We start from the raw sequence: 12,274 nt of genomic DNA, 5'->3' as shown, positions 1-12,274 counted from the left end.
TATTTGTTTTAAAAGTAATTATTTTTGCCGCTTAAGAGAATAGCTCTATGAGTCACCTCCCTAAGGTGTCACGTTATGAAATCGTGGTAACTATCTCCTCGCTACTTTGAAACCATGCACCATCTTACTCAAGCGTGGAATTGTTGCCTACCAACTTGAACGTTCGCCATCTGTTTCTTCCATCCCTCTCGATGTGTTTTTCGTGTCTCAGCTCAAGAGGTGTTTCAACATCTCACTCCATGAGTTGATCGTGAGATGCTCGATCTTTGAGAAGATCGATTCCTGTAGAGTTTCCTTCTGTCGTCATCATGTTGGATGAAGATCTCAAAAGCAAAGACGTCAATATCAATTGGAGAAATGAGTCAACATCTTCGAGAAGGGCAATCGGATGATGAAGATCATGTTAGCTTTGTAACCCCTTTGTCTTCTTACCTCACATCTTGAATCTCAGGACAAGATTCTTGTTTAGTGGGGGTGAGTTGTCACAGCCGTAGCTTTGGCCATTGCTTGTCATTGCATATGCATCCATGCATCATCTTAAATTCAAGGAAATTGAATTGAGGGAATTCTCAAGCCTCAGAAATCTTTTAAAAATGATCAACATTAAATCCTTTTCAAATGAGCCCAAGAAAATGTTCCTGTTAATCTCTGGGAATATTGGCAAGAGGTAAATTAAAACCAATATTTTTGGTATCTCAGAAATATTTGTTTTTGGCATTTGAATTAATCCAATATGTATTTGATTTGGGGCTATAAAATGATATATATAGTTTTATAGTCTCAAACAATTTGAAACATGGTGTGAACCTGTGGAATAATTCAGTGAGTGCCCACAAGAAGTTTCAGATTTTATAAAATGGTTTGGTATTTAAAACAAACCAAAATAGATTGAAATAAATAGAAAATAGTAAAAATAGAAGGAAATAAGACAGAGAAGAGAGAAAGAGACCCACCCAGCCTTACCTGGCCCAGTAGCCAACCCAGCTCCTGTTTAGGCCCAGCCACCAGGGGTAGCCTTGTCTTCCTACTCTCACCAGTAGGCAGAGCGGAAGCAGTGCACGGCGCCCACGCGCGCCGGCACGCAGCTGCCTGCCTGGCTCCCCCTCGACGCGCCTAGAAGACGCCACAGAGATGCCCAAACCACCCCTCTCTCGTCTCACTCACTCGCTGCTCTCTCTTCCCTCCCCTGTCTTGCTCTCTTCCCCACCACCGAGTGTGCCCGTCGTTGCCGCTCACCGTTGTCGCGCCCTGAGCCACCGCCTCGCCTCTCCGACATATCCCTCATCGCCGTCACATCGTCCTAAAGCTCCGCGCCTACTCACGCAAGCCAGGGAGCCCCGCAACATCGCCGACGTCGTCGTGTTCATCATCGGGCGCCGGATATCGTCGTCGCCGATTCGTCATCCTCAGCGCATCCTCGAGCTCTCTTGTGACTCCTTCGGATCCGCTGTGAGCCACTATGTCGATCCCCCTTCTCCCCTAGCTCGTTTCCTTCCTCTAACGCTGATGTCATCGGAGCCGAGAGCTCTTCGCCACCGTTCATGTCGCCGCCATGGCCACTGTCACCAAGGGCCGCGACTGAGCACACCACCGTGCTCAGTGCAACGCTAGGACCCCAAAACCGTCACTTGTTGCTTTTGCCGTGCACCGAAGCACCGAAACCGCTAACTTCCGAGCTCCGACCGCCGCCTTTGAGCTCGCCAGGGTCGTCTCCGGCCACCCCAGCTCCCGCCGTCTGCTCCATCAGCTGCGCGCGAGTAGCAGCTCTTCGTAGAGCCTCCCCATGCCCAAAACCATCGCCCGTGGGCGATTTCCGAAGCCCTCCACCGTCTCTGACCTCGCCGGCGACGAGCCGCGGGTCAACTCTGGTGGGGTTGACCCCGTTTGACTGGGGTTTGACCCCCCTGAGTCTATGACATGTGGGCCTAGGCCTGCTGACACTTTTAGTTAAGTTTAGTTTAACCACTAACTAGCTCTGTTAATCACTGGGTCACTGAGCAGTGTGCCCCACTGGTCAGGTTTGACCTAGACAGCTTCGTTGACCACTAACATCACTGTGATGTCATGCTGACGCAATAACTCTTTTACTGGATTATTCTTATTCAGGAAATTCCATAAAATAGTGCTAAGTTCTAAAAATCATAGAAAATCAACCATAACTCCAAATGAAATAATTTATATATGAAAATTGATTAGGAAAATTCAAGGAACCCATCTGTACCATTTGCATGCATGTTTGAACAATGTTTGTCCTCTGTTTTGGACAAAACAAATAAAGGGCATTTAAATAATCATATATGGAGTTGGAATTTGAATCATGTATCCAAACCAACTTCATTTAAATCATAGATAGATGCATTAGCTCAAATCACAGCATATTGCCATGTCATGATCATGCATCATATCGTGGCATTGCATTGATTGTGTTCTTTCTCAGTTGCCGGTGTTTGTCCCCTCTCGGTAGATGTGTACCAACGACGAGAACGATGACACCGATGAAGTGTGTTCCTCTTCAGAATTGTCAGGCAAGCAAAACCCCCTTGTTCATTCTGTTACAATCCCACTCTCTCACTCCTGCTCTCTTTTACCGCATTAGGACAACAATGATTCAACTATTACATGCTGCGGTAGTTGAACCCCTTTCATCTGCATGACCTGTCATTGCCACAGTAAATAGATGAAACCCACTAGCATGAGTAGGAATTGTTTGAGCCCTGATGTGCCTACTCATTCATGCTTGTTGTATGCCTGCTACTGCTTACAGTTGAGTTAGGTCTGATTCATCGAGAATGAATTGGAACGTGGTGAACATGTCCTACCGTTGAGAGCTAAGTGTGTGAACACGATTTGGTAAAGGTAGCGGTGAGAGGCCATGTAGGAGTACATCGTGGTTTGTCTCATTGCAGCCGTTCTCAGGAACTGAGTTCTGTGTTTGTGGTCCATGAACAGTTACTACCACACATTGGGTTCCGGTAACTCGGCCCTCTCAGCTTATTAATCAACTCGATCTCTGTCCAGGAGTTGCAACTAGTTTCTGGTGTTTGTAGGTAGTGTTAGTAGTCTACCAAGTGGCACCTGATACAGGTGGGCTTGGGACAGACTAGGCACAGTGGCACGGTGTACCAAGTGGCACCCGGATGGTGGGCTTGGGAACCGTGCACACATCGTTTGGTGCCGTGAGCGACACCCCGGCCGGATCTCCTTGCGGATGGAACCCGAATAGGCGATAAACCTGGACGAGAGACTTGTGTGGTTAGTCAGGTCGTGGCCGACTCCCTCGCCAGGCTTCCGCTTGAAGGTTGGCGAGGTACACGACGTGTACATGGTGGTAAGTGGCGAGAGCGTGTGTGAAGAAGTACACCCCTGCAGTGTTATCATTATCTATTCGAATAGCCGGATTCCTCGGATATGGAAACTTGGACCCCTTGCATCGTTCATAGAGAAGTGAAAGTGGATACTCTAAAATGTGCAAGATAAGCGTGAGTGCTATGGATGGCGTTCTTGTAGGAAGACGGGAGCGAATCCATAGTGGTGTATTGATATGGTGAATATGTGGACTCGTGTGCGCCACCTCAAAAGAGTTACTTGCAGTCGTACTTTAGGATAGCCACCGAGTCAAAGCTGGCTTGTTGCAGTTAAACTCCACCACCCCCCTTTGTTGTTACCGATGCATATGTAGATAGTTCTGATGTAAGTCTTGTTGGGTACATTTGTACTCACGTTTGCTTATTTTATGTTTTGCAGAGACGTCAGTCTCGCTAGTAGTTCCATGTGTACTTCGACGTTTAGCTTGATATCTCAGCTACGATCTTGTGCCCTCGACAGGATCTGGTAGATAGTCAGGCTTCTCAGCCTTTTTCATTTGTAGAAGTCTGTACTCAGACATGTTAATCTTCCGCATGTGCTTTGACTTGTATGCTCTGAATGTTGGGTCATGAGACCCATGTTTGTATTATCTGGCTCTTCGAAGCCTAATGAATAAATACTTGAGTCGTAGAGTTATGTTGTGATGCCATGTTGTATTTACACATATCGAGCATATTGTGTGTAGGGCTGGCAAAAAAGCTCGAAGCTCGCGAGCTAAACGAGTAGCTCGTGACTCGGCTCGAATCGACTCGAACTTGAAGAATAATGAGTCGAGTTGAGCTTTAGTTTAAGATTGTTTATAGACCAAGTTAAATGAGCCAATCTCACGAGTACACGTATAACTCGTTAGGCTCAGTATAAAAGATCGACCACACCCAATACAAAAAAAAGATCAGCCACGCAGCATCCTATGTCCTAGACGCACAACATAAGGCCTAGCCATTGAAGGCCTAGCCGCCCAAGAGACTCATGCATTACAAGGAAATTACTATTGTTTAGTGATATATATATTTAATATATATATATATAATCATTTTTATAATATTTGAGGGTTTTATGTTCATATCTTTAACGAGCTTAACAAGCTAAACGAGCCAGCTCGCGAGTTATACGAGTCGAGCCAATCTTGGATTTGAGCTCGTTGTAATAACGAGTCGAGTCGAGCAAGCTCGTTAACGAAATGAGCTCTAGTGAGTCCAGCTGAGCTGGCTCGACTTGGCTCGAATTCCAACCCTAATTGTGTGTATGATTGAAATGCTTGGTATGTGTGGGATTCGACAACCTAGTTGTTCATCCTTGGTAGCCTCTCTTATGGGGAAATGTAGTCTTGTGCTTCCATGAGCCATAGTAGTCCGCTACAGCCCGGTTCACCGGAGTCCTGCTAGCCCAGCACTACTGCTCCGGAACACTTAGACTGGCCGGCATGTGATTCACTTCGTTCATGTGTCTGTCCCTTTGGGGAAATGTGACACGGTGACATCCGGAGTCCTACCTAGCCTGCTACAGCCCGGGTTTCCGGAGTCCTGTTAGCCCAGTGCTACAGCCCGAATTCGCACGCTGCTGACCGACATGCTCGATGTTGATTCATGTATGCATGTCCCCGTAAGTTAGTGCCACTTTGGGTTCACGACTAGTCACGTTGGCCCGGGTTCTTTGTCATATGGATGCTAGAGACACTATCATATACGTGAGCCAAAAGACGCAAACGGTCCCGAGACATGGTAAGGCGACACCCGTGGGAATACCGTGCGTGAGGCCGCAAAGTGATGTGAGGTGTTACAGGATAGATCGGTGTGACTTAGAATCGGGTTCCTGACACAGGGTTTCTCCTCCGACGGCTTCCACCCCTCGCCCTATGGAAAACGCCGAGGTGGTGTCTCAAGAGGCACCGTCCCGAGGGGAGGCGGTCCTAGGGGCGCCTCACTGTGACCTCCTAGACCTTGGGTACCAAGGGAGCGAGGCTCCTACGGGCTTCGAGTTCGGGCCCCAGCCGGACACCGCGCCGGAACCTTCAATGGCTCTGGACTCTGGCAGGCGGTCCCCCATTAAGGGGGGCCAACCATCCGTGCCGGTGTCCTCTGTCCAACCAGAGGCACCGGACAATTACTCGAAGTGCTTCACAGCACTTCCATCGATGAAGAACACCGCACTGTCATGAGTGCGGTGGTTAAGAAGGTTCAGTCCGCCAAGAACGGGCTGACCGAAGCTTGTGCCAGCCTCCTAACAGGCTTTGAGGTAAGCATTCAAAATGTAAAAATATTACCGCATAGATAGTAGCCCCTAATGCTCTGTTCGGCGTTCACAAAGAAAAGCCGAATAGAGTATCAAATGATAACTCAGGAGTCTAATTAGAGTATGTCTATGTGTATGTGCAGGCTTCCCTGCTGGCCGCTGCCGCACGTACTGCGGAGGTCTCTGCGTTGAAGCAGGCCCTGAAGCGGTCCGAGGACGAGCTCGGCCTTACCAAGGGGCATCTCGAAGAGAGCAAAGGTAAGATATACCCCAGTTTATATAGTTAAAAAGAAGTCTTGTGTAAAGTAATAGGATCATCATGAATTTATCAGGGGCCACGATCAAGGTGGAGACCCTGAGGAAGGCGTTGTCCGCGGCCGAAGACAAAGCGGCCAAAGAACGTATTAAACGGAAGAAACAAGAAGCCCATGTGGGCGAGGTGCAGCAAGAGCTCGAGGCTCTTGCCAAGAAGCACGAGTCCTTGGAGCTTGACTCCAAGACGCGGGAGTCCGAGCTCGCGCATGCGCTTGAAAGCGTCCGGAGCGCCAAGGCCGAAGTCCAGAAGGCCCTCCAGGAGATTGATGTGGCAAAGAAGATAGCAGCGGGTAAGGAATTCAATATGCAAAGCAAGCATGTGAAGGAGACTTTCCTTTTTCTTACCCGAGTTCGGAGCTCTCCAGGAGCGTTTGTAGATCTTCCCCGCAGTGTGCTGGATGCCGCAGAGTTTTACCGGGCTGAGGAGGGGAGCTCAACGGAGAAGTTGTTCTGGTCTCAGTATATTGGGAGCGAACACCCTGTGTCCTTGAGCGACCAGCTCAAGCAGTTGGTCGAACTTCACAAGGCGGCCGAACAGGCCATGAAGGGCCTTATAGTCTAGATGTGGCCTGGCAAGCCCTTGTCCGGCAGCTACTTCGGTCTGGTGAGGCGGCTGGTGGAAGCCTGCCCACGGCTTGAAGTCATCAAGCGATCCGTCTGCATCGAAGGTGCACGCTGAGCTTTTGCCCGGGCGAAGGTGCACTGGGCGAAGCTAGACGCCGTGAAGCTTGTGAAGGAGGGGCCGCCGGAGGGCAAGGAGCATCGCTGCCCCGAGAATTATTATGAGAGCGTCCTGAAGGGTTCCCGCTTAGTGGCGGATGAGTGTGCCAAGGATGTAATTTTTGAATGAACATGCCCATGTGATCCTGTAATATGAAACGAGTTCTTTTGCACCATGCGACACTTTCTTAATTTAAATTATTACCTTCTGTGCGGTCGTTTATAAAATCTGAGAGTTGGCCAGTCGTCGGCTTCTGCCCCCATGTAGCTAGTATTGGGGTGTTCGGGGTAATTCTGAACACTCTTTACCCCAATTTTGGGTCCTTCAAGGGAGGTGCTCAGCGCAATGAACCAGACAATCGGACTATAATGCTTTATCACTCTCACTTAGCCATAGAAGTCTATGATTTTAAATTTTTGGCGAAGCCCCTGGTATTCGGAGGGCCGAATTTGGGGCACTATACACGCCTAAGCCGGACAAGGCTGACTCCTCGCCCGAAGCGGAAAAAGTCTTGAAGGAGTTGAGACCTCTCGAACAGCGGCCAGTCTCTCGCCTTATCATGACAGTCAGTTTTTGTCTTTCTGTACTGAGGTGCTCGTCCAGAAGAACCGAGACACAATCACAGTAGTTCTCCCACCGCTACCTTAGACGATATAGCAGAACGTAAGGTACCAAAGCATGGGAGCCGGGCAACCCAACATTTGACCCAAGACATGATTCGGAGCTGATGCATATAATGTTATAAGTTCGGGGTGTCGCAGTGTCGAAAGTGTTCGGACTTCTTGCGCCGTATTATGGGGTGAACGAGAGCCCCTGGCGTACTGACCGTACCCGAGCGTGCAGGTGCGGAATGTCGTAAATGGACATATAAGAGAAAGAGAAAAACTTAAATAATGAAATAACAGATTAATAATATGCATTGTTATTTGAGTAATACGTCAAAGCGCACTGGTACAAGTAGTGCAATAAGCGTAAAGTAGGACAATTCGAAATGTCCTATCCAAGGCAAGCTACGCAACAATAGTGAAAAGCGGGTATATCAAGTATTACTAGGGACAACCTGGCGGTTCCCATGTCCATCTTAGCTTCTTGCCGCCTTGGCTGTTGCTTCCGGATTGTGTCCGGCCGTCGAATTGCCGAAAGGGCCTTCCGAAGGATTAGGCCCTGAAAGAGAGAGGGAATGTCAAAGGTATACAGCCCCTGGTGTGGTTAAGCCACAATGCGGGGCGTGTCCTGATTGTGCCCCCGCCTATGTCCAAGGTATTTTCAATGTGTAGTTATGTACGCGCGGCACAAATTTCGTCGCTGCACTGGGACTGGGACGGGGGTCGAATTGCTAGGCGAGCGTAGATCGCGCCAGGTGATCCTGTTGCAGATTATTCCAGACGCACTTGAAGGTGTATGGGGGCTGTAACGTCGAATGAGTGGTCATCCTGAACAGGCTACTTTGTTCCTCTACTGCAAGGGCCGCAGTGTGCTCTTCCGTACGGAGCGAACATTCTGTGTTTCCATATACTGTTATGACCCCGCGAGGTCCTGGCATCTTGAGCTTGAGGTATGCGTAATGCGGCACTGCATTGAATTTTGCAAATGCTGTCCATCCGAGCAGTGCATGATAGCCACTGCGAAACGGGACGATGTCGAAGATTAACTCTTCACTTCGGAAGTTATCCGGTGATCCGAAGACCACTTCCAGTGTGATTGAGCCTGTGCAATGGGCCTCTACACCTGGGATGATGCCTTTAAAGGTGGTTTTGCTGGGTTTGATCCTTGAGGGATCGATACCCATTTCTCGAACTGTATTCTGATAAAGCAGGTTCAGGCTGCTGCCCCGTCCATAAGGACTCGAGTGAGGTGGAATCTGAAAATGATGGGGTCTAGTACCAGTGCGGCGGATCCGCCATGACGGATGCTAGTGGGCTAGTCCCTGCGATCGAAGGTGAAAGGACAAGCTGACCATGGGTTGAACTTCGGGGCGACGGGTTCCATCTCGTAGACGTCCCTTAGTGCATGCTTCCGCTCCCTCTTGGGAATGTGGGTGGCGTATATCATGTTTACTGTCTTCACTTGTGGGGGAAACCCCTTCTGTCCTCCTGGGTTCAGCGGCCGTGGCTCCTCCTCGTCATCGCTATGCAGCCCCTTGTCCTTGTTTTCAGCATTTAATTTGCTGGCCTGGTTGAACACCCAGCATTCTCTGTTGGTGTGATTGGCTGGCTTGTCGGGGGTGCTGTGGATTTGACACGAGCGATCCAGTATGCGATCCAGACTGTACGGAGCCGGAGTATTTCTTTTGAATGGCTTTTTCCGTTGACCGGATCTAGAGCCTTTGAATCCGGCGTTGACTGTCGTATCTTTGGAGTTTATCGCCGTTATTGCGGCGCTTTGGTCTATTACGACGCTGCCTACCATTAACGTCTTTGGTATCCGAGGTATCCAGATTCCTTGATGTGTTGTTGCTGCGAGCCAGCCAGCTGACCTCTCCCGCGCAGCGGGTCATGAGTGTTGTGAGGGCCGCCATAGATTTCGGCTTCTCCTGGCCGAGGTGGCGGGCGAGCCACTCGTCGCGGATGTTACGCTTAAATACTGCTAGGGCTTCTGCATCCGGACAGTCTACAATTTGATTTTTCTTAGTCAGGAACCATGTCCAGAATTGTGTGGCCGATTCCCCTGGCTGCTGGGTTATGTGGCTCAAGTCATCAGCATCCGGTGGCCGCACATAAGTGCCCTGGAAGTTGTCAAGAAATGCATCTTCCAAATCCTCCCAACTGCCGACGGAATCTGCTGGCAAGCTATTCAGCCAATGCCGAGATGGTCCTTTGAGTTTTAGTGGGAGGTACTTGATGGCATGTAGATTGTCACCGCGAGCCATGTGGATGTGAAGGAGGAAATCCTCAATCCATACAACGGGATCTGTTGTGCCGTCGTATGATTCGAAATTTACGGGTTTGAAACCCTCCGGGAATTCATGATTCATAACTTCATCAGTGAAGCATAGGGGGTGTGCGGCACCTCTGTGCCGGGCTATATCTCGACATAGTTCGTATGAGTCTTGTTTGCTGTATTCGGCCCGGCCGGATTTACTATTGGTGTATCCGATGCGACGATCATCGTCCCGCGTGGGTGCACGTGCCCATGTCCCGTATATTGACCTTGTGATTTTTTCCTTACTGTTTAATATGTCTCACAGGTCCTCTGTGTTACCCCAGGCCGTCGTATTTTTGACTGAGTGGCGACGGGGTGCGGGCTGAACTTTAGGCTGAAATGCCTTACTGACTCGGCCGCGTAGTGGCCGGTCAGCCGCATTGTACACTGGTGAATGAGGTTTCAATGCTTCCTCCTCGAGGTGAGGTAGCAACCTGCGTTTTGGGTAACTCTTGGACGGGTGCTCGAGTTCATGCTCTTCGTCCGCAAGGACTTTGGTCCACCTGTCTGCTAGCAAGTCTTGATCAGCTTAAAGCTGTTGCTGCTTCTTCTTCAAGTCTCGACGGGGTCCTCAGGCACGATAAACTCGTCGTCACCGAGGCTCGCCTCGTCTTCGGAGAGAGGCATATAATTGTCCTCCTCCGGTTCTCCATCTGCTGCCCGCTCTGGAGGGCTACCTTCTTCGTCCTTCGGCTCTACATCGTGCTGGAGGGGATTGTTGTTGTCTTCGGCACTATCCGGAGTGTTATTATCTCCTGTGCCGGTATCACTGCTCCTCCTGTGGCGGGACTTAGAGCGGCGCCGCTGACGTCGGCGCTTGGGTTGATTCTTGGAGGGGTCATCCTCCGCTTTCTCGTCGCCATTGGCTTCTTTGGGGGTGTTCACGATATATATATATATATATATATCATATGAAGAGGTGGCGGTCCAGTTCCCCGAGGGCGGTGGATCATGTTCGTCTTCGGCTTCGTCGTCCATACCATCGAAGTCTTCGGAGCCGAAGTCGAGCATGTCGGTTAAGTCGTCGAAAGTGGCTACCAAGTGGGTAGTGGGTGGGCTGCGAATTTCTTCTTCGTCCGCATCCCATTCTAGCCGGACATAGTTCGGCCAAGGTTCTCCTGACAGGGAGAGAGACGTTAATGATTTTAGCACATCCCCGAAGGGTGAGTGCTGAAAGATGTCCGCGGAGGTGAACTCCAATATCGGCACCCAGTCGGATTCGACGGGCACAGATATGAGCGGCTCGGAGTCCGTGGCCGGAGACGAATCCATTGGTTCGGCGACACGGCTCTCGTAAGGGGTGAACTCAGTATCCGGCTCCATCGCCACTGAGAGTGCGGCCTCCATGGAGGGGTCCATCCGTCCGCTCTCTGATCGCGCGACTTGCTCCGGATTTAAGGCCGGAGTAGCTGCGGACACGATCTCCCGAACACTGTCCGACGGCAGAGTTACGTCATGCTCGTCGTGACTGCGTGGCGTGTCCGGCATGGGCTCGAATCCATCGAAGATCAAGTCTCCGCTGATATCGGCTGTGTAGTTCAAGTTTCCAAATCTGACATGATGGCCAGGAGGTAGCTCTCAATCTGCTCCAAATGGCCAAGCGAATTGGCCCGCAGTGCAAAGCCACCGAATACGAAGATCTGTCCGGGGAGGAAAACCTCACCTTGGACCGCATCGCTAGCGATGATTGAAGGAGCCATCAAGCCTTATGGTGACGACACAGTGGAACTCTCAATGAAAGCACCAATGTCAGTGTCAAAACCGGATTATCTCGGGTAGGGGGTCCCAAACTGTACGTCTAAGGGGGATGGTAATAGGAGGCACGGGGCACGATGTTTTACCCAGGTTCAGGCCCTCTTGATAGAGGTAAAACCCTACGTCGTGCTTGATTATTCTTGATGATATGAGTATTACAAGAGTAGATCTACCACGAGATCGGAGAGGCTAAACCCTAGAAGCTAGCCTATGGTATGATTGTATGTTGTCCTATGGACTAAAACCCTCCGGTTTATATAGACACCAGAGGGGGCTAGGGTTACACAAGGTCGGTTACAATGGAGGAGATATACATATCCGTATTGCCTAGCTTGCCTTCCACACCAAGTAGAGTCCCATCCAGACACGAGACGAAGTCTTCAATCTTGTATCTTCATAGTCCAACAGTCTGGCCAAAGGATATAGTTCGGCTGTCCGGAGACCCCCTAATCTAGGACTCCCTCACTTAGTTTTTCCCTAATGCTAACCACATTTGTTTTTCCAAGTGTTTGTTGTCCTTACTCCTTTTGAAGGAATGACTAGACAGTGCGACATTGGAGAGTGCCCATTTCTAGTTTCAAGATGACGAGTACTTGGTGAACATCCACTTCTACAAGGCGAGGCCATCTCTTCCCCATGGTGATTTGGTTTTCGATCCGAGGTCGGATCTTTCCCAGGGGGGGGGGAGATGATGCAGAGCATCCTATGGACAACACCATGTCAAGAGCCCGTTCGGCGAGTGACACGTGTGACATCTACTTCACATACACAAAGGTGAATCATATCCTTTACGCGTGTTCACTGGACCCCTTCAAGGATGGTATACTACTTGACACTCAACTCATGTGCATCCATAGGTATTGTCGGAGCACCACAGACGACGACGAGAAGTGCGAGTGCAAGTGCACAACTACACCATCCACGAGAGAAGCCTGGAAGCGACGACGGAAGAAATAGAAGAAG

The sequence above is a fragment of the Triticum urartu genome, chromosome 4A (genome assembly GCF_056163025.1).
Source record: "Triticum urartu cultivar PI428250 chromosome 4A, HENAU_Tu73, whole genome shotgun sequence".
In the NCBI taxonomy this organism is placed as follows: Eukaryota; Viridiplantae; Streptophyta; class Magnoliopsida; order Poales; family Poaceae; genus Triticum; species Triticum urartu.
Note: the sequence above shows the minus strand (reverse complement) of the source record.